The following is a 25241-nucleotide window of genomic DNA, read 5'->3' as shown; positions in this document are numbered from 1 at the left end:
CCATGGGATGTAATACATATATATTTCTTAGAGTACTCTATTACAAGCTCTTATTGCTACCATAATTCCACCCCTTTTTCACTAGGTTTTGATTCTGGTACTACATATCATATTTGTAATAAGATTCAGTGAAATAGAAAATTCTCTTTACCCCACATCAACACCTACCTCATTAGCAAAGTTTTTATAATTGTTCTTTAGACTTCCTTTCTTTTTAGAAGATGCAGATCCTCTGTATGTTTGAGGCTAAAAAATAATCTTATTGGCAAGCATTATCTAGGTCCTTTAGGGGTCCATTTAATATCCAAGGCATCATATGCAATGCCAAATATTTGGTCATTTTCGTTTAGGACCTTCATCACTAATGCAAATAATGAGACTACAATTGAGGTTTTCATACCTAATTTGGAGGGCAGGAGAGGCCCAATTTTTTCTCAAAACCTTTGAGAGGCATTCGTGGACATTGGACTCTAACAAGTGGATATTGAACTACTAGATGGAATATTGAGCTAAAACATATGCAAATAATAAAATCATAAATTTTCTTCAAGTGAATTATGATTTACAGGGAATTTTTACCATTGCTTGTCTCCAAACAACTTATTTTCTAAGATGTTCTTTTGTCTTATAAAGTGTAGAAAATGTCACAAATTTGGGCATCATAGTTGGAGAATCATGGCATATTCTCTAGGGGATATCGTTATTCTCTAAGGGACCGTTTGGTTGCAGGCATAGGAATGGTGAATAGGAATGTAATATTGGGAATGAGAATGGTTATTCAAATAATAGTTATTTTTTAGAGTGAGTATAAGCTCATTTTAGAGGCAAAATGAAAATACATATTCATATTGACGAACCAAATAGAAAATAGACAACATATTCCAAATTTTTGATTCCTATTCCAGCAACCAAACAGGTCCTAAGAACTTCTTCTTTATTGGGATTTTTGGTAGTTTTCATATTTACTCCTCCATGTCTAAATTGTGAGTTCTTTTAACATATTTTCCTTTGCTCATTTTGTTTTCCTATCCTATATGAAATAGCATACATTTTGTTTCCTAGAGCTCTTGGTAAACCACTAGCTTTTGTCTCCAATGAAGCTCTCGATGAGTTACAATCCTAAAAGAGAATGGTAAAGAGTGGTGACTAAGGCCATGAAACCAATCTTTGTCATTTCCAGTTTCAAATATCCACAACGCAGAATGATATGTTGTTGAAACTCTTGCCTTGTTCTTTGTACTGAGCTCTTTGACGGAAAGCATATTTTTATTTAGATTTATTAAAAAATTAGTGTTAGATGAAGCATTCTTTCTAGGGTTTTCTATAATTTTCTCTCTTCCATTTTCAATCCAATCATTTCCCTCTTCCATTTTCAATCCAGTTATTTTCTAAATGATGGTGGTATTAATCCATATATTTAAAAAATATCACCAAGCCATAGCAATCAACTATGAGAGTTGCTTGGTGTCCAGATAACTCCTTTCATGCTACCTTTGTGCTCTACACTGCAATAACCTTAGTCACTCCGAACATCTCGGCATTAATTTACCTAGCTAAAATTTCCTAAATGTATGCAACAGTCATCTTTTTGGGCATCACAACATCCTGATGGCTAAAAAACTTTGTGAATTTAATGGCATAAGACAATTTGGCACCATCCGAAAATTTTCCAGCATTAGACAATTTCGCACCAGTGGGTGATGTTCATAGTGAAAAGCCTATTGACTTAACTAGTACTTGTACCCATAGGTCTAAGGGTCAAGCCAATTGTCAAATTAAAAAATTGTTAATTTTTTTATGAGAATGACAAATGATCGATAAACACCAAAGTAATTGTATTTGTAAATCTTCTTCTTTTACAATGCCAAGCTAAAAATTAATAGCAAATTTAGATGGTTATATAATATCACACCTATTACAAGTAAATGCTGGTATATTTTAGAACTAATTGCCCAATTTTCTTGGATCAATCATCTTGCCTATTTCAGTCTTGGTTGTTTCTATATGTATTCTATCTCTATGTCGAAGCATGGAAAATTGTGTTGATGTCTTCGAAGAATTATTCTATGAAGTGGGCTGCCAAACACAATAAGGAATGTTCAAATTCATCGTGGACTATTTGGTTTGAAACAACAACAAAATTAGCCAAATAAAACCAAAGTAATGTACATATTCGGTCCAAGTAAAATTGTGCATATTGTGAAGCATAGTATACTTACTACATCTATAGCATCCAATTTGTAAAATATAATTTGGTAAAAATTTTGTTGACTCAGACTTTCTGCGGTGAAATATGAATTGGTGAGTAGCTCACTGCTAGATATCAAAGAATATATGATTTCTCAAACATGACATTGAGTAAAAAAATTAATAAAACATGAAGTGATTGGTAGACCTAACCAAATAATCTTGAGACATTCATTTGAACAATTTCCTGTCATTGAAATGTTGAGTTGGGGTCTTTTGTATAAGTAATTAGATTTCATTAGTGGAGACATAATTATTTTAGAATATTGAGAAGAGCATGATTGTACATGTATTTCATAACAAGAGCACATTCTATGAAAATGTTGCAACCTTGATTGTTGAGAGAGAAATTTGATGTAATCGAGCTTCTTCTCCTTTCGTTATGATTGTGTATGGATTGTTTTCCATTTTGGAGAACCTTTCGAGGGGGAAAACTAGTTGGATGTGAAATTTTTTTAGTGATTTGACTTTAGAATTGTTGTGAATGTGAGTCCTTGCATTTGAATTTTACCAATGTCAATTGTTGTTTTGTGTAGTGTAATCCCTCGGGATTTGTGAATGGTTAAAGCCCATGCGATTGTTATGGGTATTTTCCTTCGTGTGCCCAAGGTCAAAAAAATTATTGGTACTAATTTTGGATCATTTTTATCCCATGGAGGACCATTGTAATTATCAATCCTTGTTGTAATGTATATTGGAAGTTATGGGTGTTTGGAACCATGACTATAAACAAACTCAATTATTTCACCCAATGCTCTATTTACAAGCCCTACTTGTGTCCATATGTTTTTGTGAGCATGATATGTTTTCCTTTTCAAGTTTCCTTCAACAGTTGCATATTCCATGTTGTATGTAGTCCTTATTGCTATACTTATTGCAATTGGACAATTCAATAGTTTTAACATATTTTTATTGTGTAGTTTTACAAGATCATTTGTAGAAAATAGGTGCATTGATTTATCAAATTCATCCTTTTCATATGATGAAATTTTTGGTTTGTGTGTGTGAGTAGGAGCTCCAAGTGCTTTTTTGTCAATTTTGCATTCTGTAAGTTCTGTAGAAGTTAGTGGAACTATGTTTTGTCTATGTTATCACCTTGCTGGTGAAATATTTTATCTAATGTGATGATTGTTTTGAATTGCTCCCACAATGTTCTTGTAGTAGAACGTGATGTTTATAGCACAAAGGCTAGTTGGGCGAGGTCATCAAATAGGATGGAAATGCCACCAAAGAAGAGATGTTGATTTTCACAAAATTCTTGTCATAGTCTACTACCTATTTTCAGTAGTAGCTTTAGGCCAATAAATCTTAGTTCATTAATAAGAATACATATCTTATTTATTTTAATTCCTCTTGCAATGTAGTTAATGCTTTCCCTTGTAATGGTGCATTTGTTTAATAGGTATCTTAAGCATTGTATATATACTAGATGCATGTACGTTGAATGCAACAACACTTGTAGGAGCCAATACCAGTAGTTATCCTTTCTGTGGTTGACCATTATTGTTTAATGCATTTCTTATGCAGTGAATCAAGTATGATTTTCCTGTACCAATTTTTCCTTGAATAATCATATAAAGAGGTTTGTGACGTCGACATTCGTTGTGTTCCATAATTATTGCAAGTGTTGTATATTGACTTGTTGACAATGGATAGCTCAGTATATGGTAATGTGGTAGGATATTATCACATTGTGCAATGTTATTTTTTTGTATTTATGAACTTTGTTACAATTTCATGCAGATCTTGGGGAATGAAAATTTGATCCCATTTGTTATTGTTATCAAAATCATGTTATTGTTATTGTTATTTGTTGCAAGGGATTTAAGGTTTTTCCTAGTCTATTAGCACATCTCTAAGTAGCTATTTGATCTTTATCTTTGTCATAGTATTCTTGATTTCTCTTTCTACTCTATTGTCGTTGGAGTTCATGGAGTGCATTTTCTGGGTGGTAAGTACATTGTTCATGTAGTGGAGCTTGTTGTCTTTGTAATTGATGGAACTCTAATCATTCAAGGTATTTCTTTGTGGCTTCTTCTATAATAGTGTTTGCCTGTATTTGTTCAGAGGTGGTTGTAACTCTCTATAATCTTTTAGCTTGTTTGTGAGCAATGATCACGTCTTTGTTACATGCATAATATTCTCTCATTATTTTTCTAGTTTCATGTATTTGTAGTACAAAAGGTGGTAATCAATGAAACTCTAACTATTTCAAAGGTCTTTCTCAGTCGCTACTTCTACATTACTCTCTGATTGTATTTGTTAAGAGGTGGGTGAAACTCTCTATAATATTTTATGTTGTCTGCGGGTAGCTATTACATATTTATTATAGGCATAATACTCTCTATTTCTTTTTCTATTTTCATATTTTTTTGTATAGAAGGTGGACTTCTTGGGAAACAGTTATTTGTCATAGGTTGCATTTCTTCAAAGCTATAATTAGGATATATTATATGAAACAGTTAAAGACAAAGCTTTATTAAAGTTCCCACATGATTTAGAAAGTAGCACACAAAAAAAAAACACAAAACAAAAAAAATTGTAACACAAACCTAATAAAATTTTTTTTTCGATACATCAGTCTCAATTCTATTTCAATTTTTTTATAGTTGTTAGGTTGGTCATGTTGACATTTTCATTTTTCATTTTCTTTTGCGGTTTCATTATTTGGCCACCCAGTTTGTGTAGCTTTTAATAACTCCTCTATAATGTGTTGGTAGCCATTTGGGCACTAGGCTTCTATAGAAGCTATGAGAAATAGTGAAATACTCCAAAATACTAAACCAAATGTTTTGATTTCATATTTATAATAGACCAAATTAAAAACATTCACATATTATAGACATAGATATACATTTAATTTTCATTATGAAAATCTCAATATTTAAAAAGTATTGTATAAAAAATTTCTAGTTTTTCAAACCTCTCAACAAAAGAGTTCTTCCAACATTTTTTTTATATATTTTATATTAACATTACTAAAATATTAACTAATTGTCGACCATAAGAAAATTTTTTTTGGTGAACTCATATATTAACATTTTTTTAATATATTTTTTCAAGATTCATAGAATTTCAAATAATTTTCTACCATACGAAATATTTTTTGGTGAACTCATATATGAATATGTAAAGTGATATTCCAATTTAATAAATATAGTTTTTAATATTAAAAACTATAGACCTCATATATTTGGTAGTAAATTACTTAATATAAAAAAAATAAATAATAATACATATGTTATGGATCATATCTTAATATTCATAGGATAATATCAAATTTAACATTAGATAACGTATTCTTAACGTATAGAAATAAAGTATTATTATCAAAACAGTAAAAAGTTAATAAATTAAAAATTAAAAAGTATTTATATTTTGTTAAAAAGGCTTTTGAGTTTTCTTACAACTCCAATTACCTTAAGTCCGAAACAAAAGATTATATTTAATAAACTACAACGTGTACTAACAAAAAAAGGTTATGAAAAAAGGAATGTTTTAAATAAAAGTAATTGAGAAAGCAATTAGGAAGTAAAACATCAATATCTTAGTTTTGTATAACTTAAATATAATAATAAGAATAACAAAAAAATATATTAGAAATAAAACAAACGCTATTGTAATAGCGATACAACAAAGAAAAGCTATATCATATGACAATATGTTTTATATTAAAATAATGATAATTTAAACTATAAAATTTGTATTAAAGTTTTAAAATCAATTGTTAATTTAAAATGGAAATATAATTATGATAACCTCAAATTATTATATCGTATAAAAATAGTTTAGTAACATAATAAATTTATATAGTATATTTTGTTTAGTATTGATAGATAACTTTCATGACTTTTTATAAAAAAAGTTCTGAAACATTGATGTTTTAAAATTTTAAATATGGACTTTTGAAAGATTTTATAAATAACTGATTCAACAATGCATATTTCCATCTTCAATTTCAATAATCAAGAGGAAAATTTGTATTTGGTTCAACAAAGATCATTGCAATTAAGAAGCTCAAAATAGAAGACCAGCAATGGCTACAACAGGGACCAATAATATTCACTTTAAGCTTGTGAGTTATGACCATTTTCTTTTAATCTAAATTAGGATTCCTGGATTCATTAATTAATATCATTTTTTTAGGTCTGACTTTATAAAGTGATTTTTAATTACAATTACAATTCAAGCTGATTGAGTAAAATGCATATAATATTTCAAGGCAGTGGAACACTCTATTGATGGGCTTAGGACCAAACCAAAGTTGAATAGGCTATGACTGGAGTCCTTGCCGATCAATGTTACCTATATTATAGTCATAGGTGAATGTGCTCATATCTAATGACAACCTATTTGTAACACTATTTTTTTAATATAATGTGAAATCATTTTTTATTCATGTTTATTTTACACACATTTTACCATCTTTCCTACTATTCAGGTGCAGAGATTTTACTCTTATCATTGTATTTAAGACCTCTTCTTCCTTGAAATTTTTGAGAGAACACTTGGTGATAATCTCAATTTCAAATTGTAAATCCAAAATTATTAGTTTACAAAACCAATGTGTACTTTTAGTAAGTGTTATCAAAAAAAATTTAGCTTTATTGTTTCCATGATATACAATAGGTTAAAAAAATTTCTATTGCACCCAAAGATCCAAAAATATTTATTCTGTTAGAAATAATTTATGCCTACCTATGTGATAGGTAACTGATATTTTGCAATTATTATTATTGAAAATTAAAACCTCATAGAATTGCAATTTCATTGTGGAAAAGGAGAATCGAAAGATATATACATACCTATATTGTCATGATAGTTTGGTAATTCATTGCAAGTTTGTGTGGTTATTACTGATTTCTTAGCTTTGCTACTAGATCTTTTTAATGTCCCTCTATTTAGCGAAAACCTCGAGGGTAGTAGAAATTAACACTCATTTTATATGGCATAAGAATATAAGTCTTTGAAAATTAGTTTGGCATTAGCTCCATCTATATTTTCCTGAAAATTAAAAATCATTATCCCCAATAATCATTTGTACATATCTTGCAACCATCGCATTTGATGAAGGGTGCTCCCCTTAATACCGTAAACCATAATAGGAAAAAAAAAGAAAAAAAAGAAGAAGCAAATGTGAGAACAAACTATGGAGTTCTTACACATCATCCATAGACTGATGGACAAACATAAGTGGTGAATAGGAGTTTGGGAAATTTGCTGAGATGTTTGATTGGAGACGAGCCATAAGGATGGGATATGATTTTGCCATAGAAGAAATTTTCATATAATAATTTTGTCAATAAGAGTACTAGTAAATCACCTTTCTGGATTGTATATGGGAGTAGTCCCAAAAATGCTTCTAAATTGGGGTAATTGGATAAAGGCAAGATAAGTAGTGCTGAAGCAGAAGAATTTGTTGAACATTTGAAGAAAATCCATGAGGAGGTGAGGAAGCACAACATAAAGATAAATACAGAATTTACAAGACTAAGGCATATGTAAAAAGGAGGTATAAAGAATTTCATGTTGGAGATGAAGTCATGGTTCATTTGAAAAAGGAGCATTTTCTAGTGGGCACATATAATAAGTTGAAGATGAAGAAGTTTGGACTATGCAAGATAGTGAAAAGGCATGATTTTAGAAATGCTTATGAAGTGGAGTTGCCTGCTAAATTGAATATTTCACCAGTATTTAATATTTTAGATTTGACAAAGTATTATGAAGAATGGGATGGAGATGACATTGCAGAAGCGCAATGGATTATTCTAGTAGCTAGTTCTGCTATAAAGGAGATTAAGGAGATACTAGAAAGTCATGTTGGAAAAAGTACAGGGAACAGAACTTATGAGGAATACCTGGTCAAATGGAAAGTGAAACAAATAGATGATTCATCATGGCTAGCAAGAGAGGAGGTTCACCGTCTTGGTTTTCCTCTAAACACTTGAGACATGATAGAGTCACTTCTCAAATTTCCCAAAGTGTCTAATGTAGGAGCATCCTGGGTGTATGAGCAATCTTGCATCACCCAAAAAAAATTTATTTTCAGTCTTTTCTATTTTAATAAGGACTAGTAGATAGGGAGGTACTATTTATGGGAACTTGCTATTTTTAGTAAGTTTTTCATAAAAGCTTGGAATGTTCTCATTTTCTATATGAAGGTTAATTTTAGAGTTATAAGCCTACCATAAAAATCTAATTGCTCTAGCTTAAGTATCAGAGAAGAACTATTATGGATTTTTTGTGGAAAAATTTGCAGAAAAATCTTCAAGGTCACCTTTGGAGGCCTTAGAGTGCATGGATGAGGTCCAAAGACTCGAAAAAAGGGTGCTTATCCAATTTTGAGCTTGTAGATCAAGAGCTAGGATTTCCAAAAAGTGGCTATAATGGCCAATCAACGCAACAGTTCAAGAGTTATGGCCTTTCAAAGTTGGGCTACCCAAAATATCTAAAATAATTGTCAAAGATGTATTTGACTGACTCTATATGTATTGTTAGGGTCAGTCAGAACTATGTATTAAGTTTCATTTTCTAGAACCTTCCTGAGCAGCATAAAATTGCCTATTTAAGAAAGGCACGAACATTGTCTAGGACATCTCTGGGTGATAATTCGCAGCTTGTCTTTTAGATTATGGTAATGAAGCCACCCATGTTGGTTAGCATATTGTGCTTTTGAATTATGTAATTTTGCATTTGAAGCACAAATATGAAGTCCTTATTTTGTTCTTGCATTTGTTTTTGTTTCTTTGTTCTCTATTATGGTTTATGGCATTAAAGGGAGCACCATTCATCAACATTTCGTTTAACAAATGTATTGCAAAAATCAACTTCTATGGTGGACCTCAAAAGAGGCAAAATTATACACACCTAGATGTCTGCAAGCACAATTGAGTCTAGTTTTAGCTTCCCTTGTTGGCACTGCAAAGCCTACTTTAGGTAGGTGACACATTTATACAATATAATGATTTAGATTTGTTAATATTTTTAGGCAACTATAATTTTTGTTAAGTATTTCCTATAATCAATAAAACTCTAATAAAGCCAAAGTAAACATAAATTAGTAGAATTAGATTTTGTGTACCTGGTAAAATGGATAGAAATCATGGGCAAGTATTTTATGAAGGTGAAGAATCACTACCTCTCTATCATGATGCCTTCCCCAAATGAGACTACAATAGTGAAGATTGATAGAAAGTGAAAGGTGTGCCTAATAATAAAAAATGTGGACAAAGGGATGATAGAATAGACTATTGGAATTAACAATTGGAAAATAAACTCCGAAGGGGGGGGGGGGGGGGGGGGGGGTGGCTGTGAATTAGCACTTCAAAACTTTAACCATAAAAATTTAACCACACATGCATCTCACAATTTGCATGTAAATTGAAATAGAAAACTAAACATGTTCATCCATAGCATTAAATAAATAACACATAACATACTAAATTTGTTACCTAGAAACCCTCCAATGAGAAGGTAAACTAGAGTGGGGATGAAACCAACAAATCTTCACTACTGCAGTTGTAAAGTTTATCCAATTAAGGTTACAATAAGTTTAATCATAAAGTATGATCTACCCTATGAAAGGTATGCCCTGTTAAAGGCTTACAAAGAGTATTAAATCTTACCATGTTAATGCATTTCAACACCTTGTTAGAATTGTGTGTGGTTAGAGGACTTCAACTTACAAAAAACTAAGCACCTTGTTAAAGTCTTTACAAAAGCTTGCTAGGACTAGTCGATTAAGAGATTTTTATTGATTCACATGTTAGAATGTTTCAGCCCTTATCCTTCAATTATCACATCTCTACTAGATATCAAATCTCCTCTTTCCTGATGTATACTTGATCCTCCTGATAAGATGTATCTCTTCTATCATTTCTTTTCTTTCCTCTATTCTCTCTAACTAATTCTACAATTCATAACATGATCACAACCTCCATAGTCACCACAAATGCTCTGATTATACTTAGCATTCTTACCTCTCTTCTCATCTGCACATGTATGATTCTTTAGGATTTTCCCTCCTTAAGAAGACATAGGTGACCTAGGTTTAGGTAGGAATCAATGATTGTGATTCACCCATTTTATCGCTTAAAACATCCCTCAATATGATTGGTTGCATGCACTGCATAAGGATTCTCAATATAGCTTCATATATATCTTCTAGAATCATAAAACAATTTTGAAGTCAGCCCAAAAATGGTTTACATAGGAGTTTATGTCATTACAAACAACTATGTCCAAAACTATTTGCTTGCCACTTGAAAGCTCTGATGCTCGGTATTCACTATTCTTCAATGCTGCAACTCAGTTCATGAATGAATCAGCATCCATTGTTTTACTCAGCATATGAATCACTTAGCATATATTTCTTTCTCAAAACTTGAGTGACTTAGCACATACCATCTACTTCGCACGTACTAGTGCTCGGCACTAACTGCGTATATTTCTCGGCATAAACTACTTACTTGGTACATACAGATTTATGTTAAGTAATGACTTAAGTGTTTTGTTAGTGCTTCTCAAAACCAAAATAAGATTAACAATCTCCCCCTTTGATATGAGTGGAAAAAACACTTTGGCATGCATATACAACCTAACTTATTTGCATCACACAGATAATCTGTATCTCATACAAAATTTAAAAATTTTGCACAACTGATGACTTAACAGTCGTACCTCTGCAAAATTTTATAACTCATCCCGAGTTGAGTGCTCCTTGCTATATCTAAATTCTATATAACTCTCGATGATTAAATGTGATGTACTTTTATTGTCCCCTATTTTCATCTCAAAACTATGTTCCCGTTATCATCTTCATTCCTTTACTTTCTCATTCCGCTTTTTTGACACACATGTCATTTGGGTGGTACACCTATAGTATCTTTGTCCAAAAATGTTTTGTGGACCTCCATGGTGATCTTCAATGTTGCATCCCAATTTTTACACACTACCTACAGAGACTAATATTGGACATCTAGCTCAGAAGCAAGATTAACTAAGCCTTCATGAGTGGAAAGATGAGAATTTTTCTTCATCGATGTGTCAACAAAGGCTAGTTCCTTGTGTAACACTTCTATGTATGGGGTCAAGATGGATTGGATGTTGATCAAGGTAGCACAAATTTTAGGATCTTTTTTTTGGAGTACTACTAGTTGACCTTGAGTAGAGAGTAATCATTGAAAATGAGTTTGGCTTTGACCTAGAGTTAGTTTCAATGTAGTACCTATGGATTGTAGATCTCCTTGCAACCGATCAATAGCCCTCTATGCTTCTTGTGTGAATAAAGTCACATCACAAATCTTTGTGTATAGAGAAAAGATATTCTCCAATACCTTTTTCTCATCTTCCATCTTGGTTGCTAACTCAACCTATCTTAGTACAATGGCAATAGATATCTATTCAAGAACTTTTTTCTAAAACTTCTTTTCTGACCACTCTAATAGTTTAATGTCTGAGTCTAGGTTGTCATCATTTATCTTGTCAACAACATTTACCAATTACTCAAGAATAGGTTTCTCTTCATCAGGTAACTAGAGTCTAGATAGCAATTTGTTCCTCTACAGTAGTAGTCACCTTCAATTCTTTAGGCTTGTCAATCTGACCATCCTCTTTCCTCTCTTCACCTTGTGTCTGTGGTCTAGGTGCAAGACTTGATTCTTGACTTAATCTAGTTTATGTTCCATCCTTCTCAATTGTAATCAAGGCTCTCTTGTCAGAAATGAATGGCACAAGAAGTAATGCAACCAGTTTTGTAAGAACACCTTATTTTTCAATGCTTGTACTCTATGTTTGTACAATTTTTACCTCTAGGGGTACACTTAATGGGTCAATTTTCTTCTCCCCTTCTGCTACCATATCTACCTTTGCAATTTCATTAGTTCTCACCAATACACAAATTGTACATAAATTAGTTATCATGGTGGAATTCTTCAATATCTTCTTTAAAGCAGCATTTGTTAAGGGATTGATGTTCTGAGACTGATTATCATAAACATCCTTGATTTTTTACTAAGTCTTATTGATTTACTTGGTCTTCATGTGGAGAACTAGCACTCGACACTTGTATCTTAGATACACTTTGATCATCTGGTTGCTCCTCCTTAATTGTGGTCTCTTCTCCTATTGTTTCCTTAGTGCCTTTGACATGACCATCCTTGATTGACTCATCTTTTGCAATCTCAGCTACCTTTTTTTTCAACTTTCTAAGGTTTTTGCATTTTTTGCTTACTTTTCTCTATTATAGCAAGAATTCATAACTTGTAAATAGTTCTCCATATTTCTTTACTCTTATTTACCACATTCTCTATGGTCTTCTTCAATATACTAAATGCTCTATATTTTGGAGTAAATTTACTTTTGTGTAACTCCATAGCCTCGTCTATCATTATCATTCATAATTTAGGCATGACTTGGCCTAAAGTGGTTACCCTTATCTCTCTTTCTGTTTGTAAATTGTATTTCCATTTTTGCTCAATAACATCTCTATAGGAGTTATTTTGAATGTAGCCATCATCACATATATGGCTTCTTCAATAGTATTTCTTTGAACTTTACCTATCTTATCAAAATCTATGAGTGTAAAACCAAATAAATTTGAATTTGATTTTATATTGTCACACAAATTATCTAAATTAGAGGAGGGATTATGGCTTACCACCTTGAATTGACTAATGTCATCTGATTTTGTCTTCTCCTCATCTGACTCAGCTGGAGCTACATATTTTCTTCTTTCATATGTCTTCTTCATTGGTTCACTCAGCTCTATTGTAATAATAGTCCTCTTACCTTTATGTTTCTCTACAACCTTGACTTCCTTAGTGGCTACCCTTGTGCTAGCCCTAGTAACAAGAACCGCATGCTTTTTTTGTGATAGTTCACAACCTTCTTCTTGGGTTTCTCTACTATAGACTCTTTGGCCTTCCTTTTCTTTTTAGTAGGCTTGAGTGCTTCCTCGACTTCTTCTCCCTCGAAATTTTTTTCATGAGCTCCCTCATATTCTCATTTTCCTTGAGTAATTTCCAAAGGGGCTTGGACTTGTTCTTCCTCTTCCTCATCTTCATCTCCCCCTTCACCAAATCTCTCTTTTGGCTTCTTCACAAGTTTATTCTTGTTTCTTACCACAAAATTTGTCTTCAAGTCAATTGTAATTTTGGACTTGGCTTCCTCATAATTCTCAAATGAGGTGGCACTTTTATCTATTTCCTCTTCCAATAGAGATGTAATAGCTACTGATGCTTCATCAATATTTATCTTATATGGGAAGGGCTTAAGCCATCTGACCCTAGGTAGGAATGCTTGCACATATGTATAATCAACATTAACTAGAAGGAAAACATCATTATAATGTTTCTCAACTAGTGACACTAGAATAACCTTTTCTTCATATACTTCTTAAAGTTCTCAAAATAACTTGTCATTACTGACACAAAGTTGTCTCTAATTTTCTCTATGAATTCTCCAATTTGAATTGCAATAGACCTGTTGGTCTTCCAAGAAACTTTCCCAAATGAAGGAAATGTGTTCTGCACATAAAAGAATATATAAACTAAAAAAGAGCCAAATTTGTAAGATGCACTCTTGGTTTTCCTTATGGCCTACAAATTTTTAGATAGTTGTTGAAGCTACAAATCAACAAGGTCATAGGTATGGTCTCTCTTTACTATTTTGTATTCCAAACCTATAGCCATGTAAGATACACTATTTAATCTTGCAAGATTCATAGTAGTCTTTTCCTTTTGTGCTTTACCAACGCTCTAATCCAATATCTATTCAACCTCTTTAATATCCTTCTTAGGATAATCATTAGGTAAACCAACTTCATCATCTAAGTCATGATACTTATATAGATCAGAAACATTGAATATAGGGGATATAGTCATGTCATTAGGTAACTCAACTTCATAAGCATTTCCACTTTCAAACCTCTTCAAAATCTTAGAAGGTCTAAACTTCTTGTCTTCAACTTACTATATGTTCTAACATGAAATTTCCATTTCTTCAAATGAACCATCACCTCATCACCAACTTCAAAAACATGATGCCTTATAGACTTATCAACATTCTCCTTGTACTTTTGATTACTTTGTTCCAACTTTAGCTTCACTTCCTTATAAAAAGACTCCATAAAATCACCAAATTCTTCTCCTATAGCACTTCCCTTTACTTCACCAACAACATCCTTTAAATCTGATAATCATCTAGGCTACATTCTAGTAACAATCTCAAAAGGTGTTTTCCCTTTACTTCTACTCATAGAATTATTATATGTAAACTCAGATTGTGCCAATTCAATCTCCCAATTATGTGGTTTATCTCCAACTAACCATCTCAAAAAATTACCCAATCTTCTATTCACAACCTCTGTCTATCCATCAGTTTATGGATGGAATGTAGAACTAAACTTCAACTCTATACCCATCTTCTTCGACAAAGTTCTCCAAAGATAACCAACAAATGTAGTGTCTTTATGAGAAATATTATTTCTTGGTAATCCATACAATCTAACAATCTCTTTGAACAAAAGTTCAGCAACATGCGTAGCATCTAATGTCTTCTTACATGGTATAATATGAGTCATTTTAGAAAATTGATCCACAAAAACAAATATCAAATAATACCCCTTTGTTGTTTTATGAAATCCAAGAAAAAAATCCATATCAATGGCACTCTAAGGTTTCTCAGAAATTAAAATAGGTGCATACAATCTAATATTCTAACTTACTCATTTTGCAACTTGACAAATTCCACAACTCTTCACAAAATTTTGAACATCCTTATATTGTTAGAATATATAGTCCATGGATATAACTGAGAGGGGGGGATGAATCAATTATACAAATATCATTACAAATATTAACCTTAAACAAACTTAAACATGTGAGTAATATAAACTAAAACCACAACAAGGTACTCGTGCACAATTAACACCAAATATGTTAACTAGGGAAACCCTTGATTAGAGGGAAAACCCTGGTGGGGAAGGTACCAGCAAGATGATGTACTAATATAAATATTCCTTTTTAGAGGATAGACCTTGTTACAACATTCAATACATATGAGTCTATTAGGAGACTTTGAATCCCTATTAGGAGATTCCAACCCTATTAGGAGTTGTGTCAACCCTGTTAGAAGTTGTGGAAGATAGTTGGACCCACTGCCCAAATAGCTTCAAGGTTAAGATCAAAGAACCCATTGTCAAAATATCTCTATATTATTCCTTGCAGAATAATAGAACTAAAATGTACTTCTTCCTTTGTCTCTATCCTATCAACCAGACTTTTTCTCCTTTAGATCTTGCAACTAGATCTCATACTATTCATCCAATAATCCCTTGGATTGCTTATGTGCATTCAGTAAGCATTTTGCTCCTTCTTGAGTTGTGCATTAATACTCTATATTCCACTTGATCCTCTCTATCCAAGTCTTTTTATAAAAAAGGAAATAAACTTTCCTTTATACCATATCTTCATAATAATTTCTTGAGTTAACATTGAGGCCTTCTCAATTGATTAAAATAATATAATTATTTAATTTACAATTACAACAAAACTGTCACCTCACAGCCTATACCAAACTTTACACAGGTGAAACCCTATATTGTGCATATGCTAGTGTCACCATACAATCATCCTCTATCACTACTATCTGTGCATCACCTTCATTACATCTTAGATGAAAGATAGTTATAGATCATCAAAACTTTGTTTTCCAATGCTCTATTTCTGCATTGCTTTTAGTAAAACAGGTGTAACTTCCACACAACATTGAATCAGACTTAGTCCTTTGAACCATGTCATCAATACAACGTCAAGAAAATGTCATTCACTATGTATCATTTGAAACTTCCTCAGCTATTGTGCATACTAAGATTTTTGACTGGTATTCTTCCAGTCTTAATAGAATTACTATAGAGTTGACATCAATGAAAAATACAATATTGAATGCAACATATTAATGCTCTTCAATTTCTAGGATACTCCCCCATTGTTGTATCATCAACATTCATGCTAACAATCTCCCTCTTTGGTATTGATGGCAACATAGATGGAAAATATCTTAGTTCCAAAAATACCAAACTATACTTTTCCTTTGTATTATTCTCAAATTCTCTTCATTAATTTGAGATCTTATGGAATGTTGTATTGTTCTGCTTCTTCTTTTAGGATCGGCAATAGTTGTTCACAATAAACAACTTGCAATACATTTTAGTTGAATCTGTGCACTTACACATCCTTCTATGCACTTGCATGAATCTTTCTAAATCTCCCTAAAGAGATAACTCTCCCCTAATTCCATCTCAATAGATTCATCTCTTCTCACTACTTATGTACATTCTCTCAAAATGTTTTTCATGTACATTCTCTCTCTCATTGACATCAATGTCAAAGGTGTCAATCTCAATACCAATTGTTAATTAGCTATTGAAACTAGCTAAAGTGTCCAAAGACATTGTTCAATACCAAATACCTAGAGTTCTTCATGGCTAGTCATATCACATACTCCACCACTAGACTAATGCACTCCTTGCATCAACCACTCTGAATTAGGTAGGGGCATAAACCCTAACACACCTCTTAGGTACTCAAAAGTATCTTTAGTAAAAGGCTTTGTAAAGATATCTACAATTTGATCTTTAGTGCTTACATACTCCAACCTTATTTCTTATTTTTTTTCCTTTTCTCTTAAAACATGATACTTTATAAATATGTGCTTAGTCTTAGAATGAAATACTTGATTCTTAGACATACTTATTGTACTTTTGGTATCATAGTAAACGATAACATGTTCTATAAACTCAATTCCAATATCCTTGAACATTTGTTTCATCCACATAACTCGATTACAATTATTTGTTGCTACAATATAGTTTGCCTCAGCTATACTCTAAGATATACAATCTTATTTCTTTCTCAACCAAGAAACCAATCTTCCTCTAAGAAATAATGCTCCACCACTGGTGCTCATTCTGTCATCCATATTTCCTACCAAATTTCAATTAGTACATCTATACAAGGTGAAATCACTTGATCTATCATACCATATTCCATAGTTAGATGTACCTTTCAAATATATGAATATTATATTTACTACTGCATATTGATACCCTTTTTGATCAGCTTGAAATCTTGCTACAATCTTGACTCATTTTCTATATCCAATATGGTGTGAGTCAGATGTTGCAATCCTCCAATCATAGATCTATACTTCTTCTACTCAACTATAGATGTTTCATCTTTACTAGATAAAGTGTGACCAATTATCACAAGTGTACCTACAAGTTTGCAATTCTCCAAACCAAATCTTTTAAAAATATATTTTAGATACTTAGTTTGTGAAATAAATAGTCCATCTTTATTTTGCACAATTCACAATCCTAGGAAAAACTTCATTTCTCCTATCATGCTCATTTCAAATTCATTTTTCATCTCTTTAGCAAATTTATCACTTTCTTCATCATTTCCTCCAAATATTATGTCATCCAAAAATATTACAATGATAAATAGGTCATCATTAGTTTTCTTCAAATACAGATTACCATCTATTGTACCTTTAATAAATAAAAGCTTTGATAAATATCTATCCAACCTTGCATACCAGCTTCTAGGTGCTTGCTTCAGACCATACAATGCTTTATTTAGTCTACATACAAAATCTTTATCTTCTGTTAGAGGGAATCCATCGAGTTGCTCAATGTAAACTTCTTCAAGTTCTCCATTTAGAAAAGTTGACTTGACATCCATGTGATAAACTTTAAAAATATTACTTGCTGCATAAGCCAAGAACATCCTTACTACTTCCATTCTTTTCATGGGTGCATAGCTTTCTTCATAATCTATGCCTTCTTATTGTGAGTAACCTTTGCAAAAAATTTTGGCCTTATTTCTCACATCTTCTCCTTTCTCATTCATCTTATTTTTGAATTCCCATTTGGTTCCTATCACATTCTTGTCTTTAGGTCTAGGAACTAATTCCCATGTCTCATTTTTCACAATCTAATCTAGTTCTTCTTTCATAGCTTGCATCCAATGATCATCCTTACATGCCTCATCTCTACTCTTAGGTTCTACTTGAGAAATTAGGCCCAATTCCTCATTTTCTTTATTCATTGTCATCACACTTTTATTCTTGCTTCTAATTATCTACTCTAGAGGGTGAGTCTTTGTCATGTTTCTAGTAGAAGTAGTAGTTGACATCTCAATTCTGATCTATTCCCTAGGTTCAGATCTATGTTCTTCTCTATGCTCAATAGATCTGTGTGAATAGTCTCCAATTTCTCTATAGTATCTAGAACTTCTTGCTAGTAAAAGACACTTTACTCTATTTAACAAAAATACATTCCTCGTAGACAACATTATTAAGATTAATAATCTTACGTAGATCTCTCACTACAAATGTACTGCTAACTTTCATGATATTATCAAATTTTATATGATAGAACCTTCTATGCCATAACAAACTATTATCAACCTTTACAATAAAACATATTATTTCAACAGGATTCAACTAAAATACATTACCTTTGGATCTAGTTCCAATACCAATAAGCATATCATCCTTGTCTTTGATAATGCAAGTCTTCTCTATGTACTATAACAAATATCCCTTGTCTACCAATTTTCCAACACTTAACAAATTATGTTACAGACCATCAACAAAGTAAACATCATCAGTGTTAGTTTCACCATCAATAGTAATAGATTTAATCCTTGTAATATTATAGGTTACATTGTAAACATCATCAATGTTAGTTTCACCAGTCATGTGATATGAACATCCACTATCAATTATCCAATCTAATTTCTTCTCAACTTGGCTAACTAGAGATCTCTCTTCTCTAATTTATTTATCAAGGTTATTTTCATTAATATCCACAAATCCTAATTCATCATGACTTTCACTTTGATGCTTTTCATCAGATTCTTTGTCCTCATTAGCATATAAACAATTTCTATCCTTATCTCTTCTATGCTTAAATTTTCCTCTGAACTTTTTCTCTCTTTTAGGACATTTAGATGCAAAATGACCATATTCATCACATGTCCAACATTTAAATATTTTCTTACCATCTTGTTCTCTTCTTACTAGAAGGCCTATTCCTTCTCCATATCTGCTATTACTGGCAAAGTCTCCTTGTGTGCTTGTACATCTTGAAAGATTAGGTCGAATGTGCATAGCACTGAAAGTTGTCTCAACTCTAGCTAGTTCCCTAGACCGTCTCATTTCTACTTCAACAGATTCTAATCTTCCACAAAAAATCTCCTTTGTAAAATCATTGGTGCAAGGAATTACTAGTTAAATCATCTGGGTTGTTTTCTTGAATGGTGGTGATAGATTTTTCAAGATCTTCCATAACCTCATCATCATGTTTAGTTCCGCCAAGAGATTGAATACCTAGAACAATTTTTGGTATTCTTCCTATATAATTTTTGATGGATTCATCTTCTATCATCTTAGCATCTTGGAATGCATAGATCCAACTTTGTAATTTCATTATTTTTGGATGATCATCACAAATATATAACTACCAAGGCAAGGATTAATAGAAAATAATAGATTGATAATTGAAGTCTTCGCCTACTATAGGTAGGACAAATAAGATTCATATTTTTAATTTTAAAATTTATAATAATAAGCAAAAACATCATAAAAGTGATAAATACAATCAAGCTAGAACTGTAAACTCTATAACATTCTATAATGGGTCTCTGCTACTAGGCCATGCTAGGTATAATAAAATGCAATCTCTCATAATGTGGAGAAAGAGGGAAAACCTCATAGGAAAAACCCTCCCCCAAAAAGAGAGATGAAAATACAAGATGCATTAATGGATGGAGTAATAAAGACCCCCCCATTATGACATACATCAAGTATATACAATAGAGAAATATGAGAAGAACATAATCCCAAAAGAGGAAAAGGTCCCCCAATAAAAGAGAAGAAGAAGAGAGACTAGGTTGTCCCCCCCCCTAATGAACTGTGTCAATTAGTGATAGTTTCTCTGATGCAAAAGTTGATCCAGGACTGCTAAATAATGTTCCTCCCCTTTGGAAGAAACAATATCATAGGTACAAATGAGATGCTTCCCCTATGTGTAGAAAGAATCTGGATGATCGATGATGCCTCTAAAACTTGCTCAACTATCCCTGTGATGATATTGATTGTCACCCCTTCTAATGTTGCTGAAAAGAACAATGTCGGGTCTAGCAAGGATGTATGTAGAACCTAGCCTAAATAATCTACTATATCCTCAACTGATAAAGAGGCCTCCTACAACTATTGTAGATAAGGATCCACAATCATATCAACCTGTGAAGATCAATCATGTAAAGAATAGACATGAGGGTTAGAGTGAGCCCTTGCAACAACTAAAGAAGGATGTTCTCCATCAAAGAGAAGATGTATATCATCAATGATGTCTCCCAAATCTGCTATGCGTGACTCCACAAAAAAACTTGAAACATCTATCAAAAGGTCATCCATTGATGTTGGAGCTGGAAGACAAGGTGTTCCCTATTGTGCTTGACCTATCACTATGGAAATATATGCATGTGGAATGTGCTAATTTTGTGATCTCTCCCTGCATCTGTCAATAGGATCCTACATATCTGGGTATGTTGAACCACTATAACTGGTGTCACTATTAGTTTCCACAATGTATGAAGTTTGGATAGGATTACAAGATAAGCTTGGCCAACTTTCCTCAAAGTGTACATTCCTCTCTATGAAAATCTCATGTGTCTCAGGATCCATAAGTAAGTATTCCTTAACACTGTCTTCATATCTAATGAAAGTACAAGGCCAAGGTGGTGGTGCCTTACATCCCTTGGAAGATATGTTTTCCCATGTTGGACAACTGAAGACTCTAAAGTGACTGACAACTAGTTTTCTACAACACCATCCTTGAAAACGAGTCTTTCCATCTAAGGCATTATGAGGAGACCTATTCAGTATGTGATTGGAACTACTTATAGCTTTGACTTCAAGTGATGGATCAAGAGACTCAGCTTATATCATACAACTTGCCATTGACTTAAGAGTTTGTATCCTCAATGTTGCAACATCTATCCTATGTGGACCGAATGCTAGTGGATTCTAAAGATCAATACCCTCAAGTTTGCAAAAGTCTTTAAGTCTTTTGTTTGCATATGTTCAACATGACTCTATGATCAATATCTTCATTGTCTATCCTTATAGCTTTCATGGCTTTCTTGGATTTTTGTTCAACATGACTCTTGAAGGCTAGAAACTTATCCAACACTTCATTCTTGTGATGAAGAAAGTAGATCCATGTGTAGCGTGAAAAGTCATGAATGAAAGTAAGTATGTAGCGACCATTGCTGACTAATCTCACTACAAAAGAACTTGCTAGTACCCTGTGAACCAATTGAAGAACAACTAGTGCTCTTGAAGACTTCCCTTTAGTTAACTTCTCCTCTAGATGCATATCCACTAAACATGTTGAACATTCACCTTTGGAAAAGATGATTACAGGTAGACCTTTGACCATGTTTTGTGATCAAAGTTTCTAAAGATAGTGGAAGGCAAGATGACCATACCACTCATGCCATAATTTGGTTTGTGGATTATATTGAGTCAACAAAGCATGTGAAGGAGACTTAGGCACAAAGTGGGAGAAAGAATACAACTTTTTTTCATGATTAACTTTCGCCATTGCAAACACTGAATCATCTTTTAGAGATCGCATCATTACTGAATCTTTAAGGAACTCAACTTTATTTCCATCTCAAATGTGAGTGATTTGGTAAATTGAGAGGAGATTAGAACTTAGGTTAGGAACATAGAGAACATCTTTGAATTCTCCATTTTCCATTTCCACATTTCCTTTCCCTTCAACTTTGATTTTTGTATCATCGCCTACAAAGATGTGTGGTACCTTCGATTGCTTCAATGAAGAAATGTCTCCCTTTCAAGAACCCATATGACATGAGGCACCTGAGTCAAGAATCCATTCTGCTAAAGAACTTGAGTTTTCCATGAGTTCTAACCCTTTGCCTTTTGAATCTGAAGATGAGGATCCTTTCTCCTTATAAGCATTAGGCAATGGAGCATTATGTTTCTTTATGATGGTTGTCAACTTATCAATCTTTTTATGATAACACTCATGTTCATCACGACCCGATTTCTTGCAATAAGCACACTTTGTCTTCTCCTAATTGGTGTCCCCCTTCTTGTTTGAATTTGACGAAGACTTGCCCTATTGATTTGATGGTGGTGTTGTCTTTTCTGAATCCTCTTGTGTGTTATTTCTCCACTTCTTCTTCTTTCCCTTTTCTTTATTTGAAAATTGAGAACCCTCACTATTGGCCACCAATGCCTTAGACTTGGATGTCTTGAGAATCCCCATTGATTTCAACTTCTTTTCTTCTTCATCCAATAGTATAGCACAACGATCAAAAGAGACTTTATGATAGGTAGACCTTAATGTATTCTTTGAGGTGTTATAAGAAGAAACAAATGTGATGTACTCAGATGGTAGCTTATTATGAATGAGATAGATTAACCTGTCATCTTTAATAAGACTCCCACAATCATCAAGTTTCACTCTTAATTCATTCACATTTATGATAAAGTCTTCTATAGAATCAAATATCTTTGGATCTAAAGAGACAAGCTCATCTTCAATTTTGAAAACATCTTCCTCAGACACTTTACCATATAGGTTTTTTAGGCTATCCCAAGCTTCCTTGGATGTACAAGACTTCTGGAGCTGATAGATGATCTTGTCTTCAATCCCCAAACAAATATCACCTAGGGTTTTCCTATCCATTATTTCCCAAGCTGAGATGTTCATTGTAGATACTTGATCACCTATTGGTTTAGGAAGGGTACCATCTACATATGGAGAAACTCCTTTTATGCATTAAACGACACCACATTTTAATGGACCACGTAGCATAGTTATGAGGTGTTAATTTTGGAGATTTGAAATTTCCCATGATGCAAAAAATGAAAGAAAACAGCAAGAAAAGAGGAACACAACACCAAGAGCACCCTCCCTTTTCACTCAATCAAGAAACCCCCCCCCCCCGCCAACAAAGATGCGTTTGGCACTTTATATATAGTGTGTTTACAATGGTTGCTTGCCAATTTTGGCCTTAGTGGACCTCTAATTTTCCTTTTTACATCCTCCTTATGGAGTTCAAAACTGAAACATTACAATGTACCTCAGATATACAACAATTTTGAAGATATATCAAAACATTACAATGCAGAGAAAAACCTAATGCTGAAAGTGACATTATTGTCCACACAACCCTATAATATGATTATAGATATGGAAAGTAGACAAAAAATAACACACTTTCAAAAAAAATAGAACCTATTTTCATGTCCAGATGAGCCCATACGGAGCAACTGAAGTTGCAAAATGTAGGATTGGACAGGTACAATCACCAAAAGATGCAATTTATGACAAATTCATGCACCAAAACTAGAAAAGAACTACACCACTAAAAACCTTAAGAAATTCTAGCCAAAATTTTAAAAAATGCACCTAATTTGGAGTCTAGATGGCTGTGATATGGCCTCCCAAAGTTGGATTGCAAAATCAAAAATCAATTTGAAGAAGGGTTGGATAAGTAAAAGATGGGGTTAAATTTGATAGTGAAGAGGTTTTTGTAGCAGTTGAAATTTCCCCTAGATGACATTCAGATGGTCGTCCAATTTAGGATAGCAAATTGCTGATGTCACCATATTTTGGCCTCTCTAGTGATGTCATGGTGATGTAGTGATGATGTCAGCATTATACGGCTACCTGCATGTACTGTATAGATGTATAGAATATATATGGAAAAAAGATGTAGATGGTGATGTGTATGCTGACTATACTACTGATTTGGCAATGTCCATGTGGGTGATGGTGGGATGATGTTATCAATGATGTGGCAATGTCCATGTGTCAAGTTGCTAGAGATTTTTTGCAGTGTCAAAGATGTTCATTGTTGTTTCTGGAGATTCAAGCCAGGGTGAATACGGCTTGCTAGGAAGCTTTCATGATTGTCATGGAATTGAGAGGTCAATGATGGTGGTTACGTATGTCGGAGTAGGCTAGCGATAGGTATTTCGGTTCCAGGCAACAATTTATGGCAGATGGTGACAATTGGTTTAATCCCACATGCATGGGTAGATAGATGTTTGAAGTGCATAAAACATGAGGTTGCATAAGTGAAGACAAAGCACAAGCCATCGCGGGAGGTGGAACGAACATCGGGGGCCGATGCCAAGCGTCAGAGCTGCTCAAGTGTCAAAAAACACTCGCCATAGCCAAAATCACTGCGTTGGAAAATTTGAAAACAACTAGCAGGGGTTAGTCCCACATTTGGTGGGGGACAACCTTACAAGATGTGTAAAATGAAACACCCGCAATATTCTAACAAAGGAAGCATGTCGAAAATAGATAGGCTTGGCTAGACATGGTTGTCGGATTCAGAATATTTGCCCGCCAAATATTGAAGATGCTGATGGAATATTCACTACTCGGTTCCTGCAAAAAAAATTCTCTGCAAGCCATATTGGGCAAAAAAAATTTGAAAAATTTTTAAAAATACAGATAATTGCAGAGAATAAATAATTATAGATCTGAACAATAAATCAGCAAATGAAATAAATGACCATAACTAGTTTGCAAATCAAGACTTTGGGTGCTAGTTTTTTAAAAAAAATTGCCTCAAAATTGACTTTGGCCTAGCATAGGCAAATTGATAGTCGATTTTCACTAAATCAACATTTTGGATGCAATGGAAAGGTCCGTTTTGGCTTTAGACACTCCCAATTTTTGCAGATTCTTTGGATCTAGGTCAAGGTGTTGAAGCAAGAATGGTCTCGAACAACTATGTGAAGAGAATCCCCGTCAGCTTTGATACCATGTAAGAATTTTCCTTGGGGGAAAATTCAGCCAAGACCAAGGAACTCAAGCACAAGCACAATAATGGACCAAAAGAGTATGATCAGAATGATAATATAATATTGAT

This window comes from Cupressus sempervirens, chromosome 5 (genome assembly GCF_028749045.1).
Source record: "Cupressus sempervirens isolate cs-2001-9-10 chromosome 5, ASM2874904v1, whole genome shotgun sequence".
NCBI classification, from domain to species: Eukaryota; Viridiplantae; Streptophyta; class Pinopsida; order Cupressales; family Cupressaceae; genus Cupressus; species Cupressus sempervirens.
The sequence above is the reverse complement of the archived record's forward strand: the minus strand, read 5'-3'. Positions refer to the sequence as shown.